Source organism: Piliocolobus tephrosceles, unplaced genomic scaffold (assembly GCF_002776525.5).
Source record: "Piliocolobus tephrosceles isolate RC106 unplaced genomic scaffold, ASM277652v3 unscaffolded_19037, whole genome shotgun sequence".
Classification (NCBI taxonomy): Eukaryota; Metazoa; Chordata; class Mammalia; order Primates; family Cercopithecidae; genus Piliocolobus; species Piliocolobus tephrosceles.
This window is the reverse complement of record NW_022301018.1, coordinates 1-1649: the sequence shown is the minus strand read 5'-3', so window position 1 is coordinate 1649 and position 1649 is coordinate 1. Positions and strand designations below refer to the sequence as shown.

Here is a 1649-nt window from a genome sequence, read left to right as displayed (position 1 = left end):
TATAAGGAACGAAAAAATTTACACTACAAGGAAAGAAGAAATATACACTACAGGGAACGAAGAAATATACACTACAAGGAACGAAGAAATATACACTACATGGAATGAATAAATATACACTACATGGAATGAATAAATATACAGTACAGGGAATAAAAAATATATACACTACAGGGAACGAAGAAATATATACACTACAGGGAACGAAGAAATATACACTATATGGAATGAAGAAATATACACTACAGGGAACGAAGAAATATACACCACAAGAAACGAAGAAATATACACTATAAAGACCGAAAAATTTTACACTACAAAGAAAGAAGAAATATACACTATAGGGAACGAAGAAATATACACTACCGGAAACAAAAAAATTTACACTGTAGGGAACGAAGAAATATACACTACAGGGAACGAAAAAATTTACACTGTAGGGAACGAAGAAATATACACTACAGGGAACGAAAAAATTTACACTACATGGAATGAAGAAATATACACTACAGGGAAAGAAGAAATATACACTACATGGAATGAATAAATATACACTACATGGAATGAATAAATATACACTACATGGAATGAATAAATATACACTACATGGAATGAATAGATATACAATACATGGAATGAATAAATATACACTACATAAAAAAAAAAAAAAATATATACACTATATGGAATGAATAAATATACACTACAGGGAACGAAGAAATATACACTACAGGGAGCGAAGAAATATACACTATAGGGAACGAAGAAATATACACTATAGGGAATGAAGAAATATACACTACCGGAAACAAAAAAATATACACAGCAGGGAACGAAGAAATATACATTACAGGAAACAAAAAAAATACACTACAGGGAGCGAAGAAATATACACTATAAAGAACGAAGAAATATACACTACAGGGAGCGAAGAAATATACACTATACAGAACGAAGAAATATACACTACAGGGAACGAAGAAATATACACTACAGGGCACGAAGAAATATACACTACAGGGTATGCATAAATATACACTACATGAAATGAAGAAATATATACACTACAAAGAACGAAGAAATATACACTACAGGGAGCGAAGAAATATACACTACAGTGAACGAAAAAATATACACTACAGTGAACGAAAAAAATACACTACAGAGAACAAAAAATATACACTACAGGGAACGAAGAAATATACACTACAGGAAACAAAAAATATACACAACATGGAATGAATAAATATACACTACATGGAATGCATAAATATACACTACAGGGAAAGAAGAAATATACACTACATGGAATGAATAAATATACACTACATGGAATGAAGAAATATACACTACATGGAATGAAGAAATATACACTACAAGGAACGAAGAAATATACACTACATGGAATGAAGAAATATACACTACATGGAATGAAGAAATATACACTACATGGAATGAATAGATATACACTACATGGAATGAATAAATATACACTACAGGGAGCGAAGAAATATACACTACAGTGAACGAAAAAATATACACTACAGTGAACGAAAAAAATACACTACAGGGAACGAAGAAATATACACTACAGGAAACAAAAAATATACACTACATGGAATGAATAAATATACACTACATGGAATGAA

The 1649-nt window shown here is 30.4% G+C and overlaps 1 long non-coding RNA gene across 1 annotated transcript; it reads left to right on the top strand.

The window, feature by feature from the left end:
* Nucleotides 1-698: 698 nt before the first annotated feature.
* On the top strand, nt 699-1649 carry LOC113221012. The gene is made up of 2 exons (XR_003307601.1): nt 699-1021; nt 1381-1649. It is a non-coding gene; the product is annotated as an uncharacterized LOC113221012 (long non-coding RNA).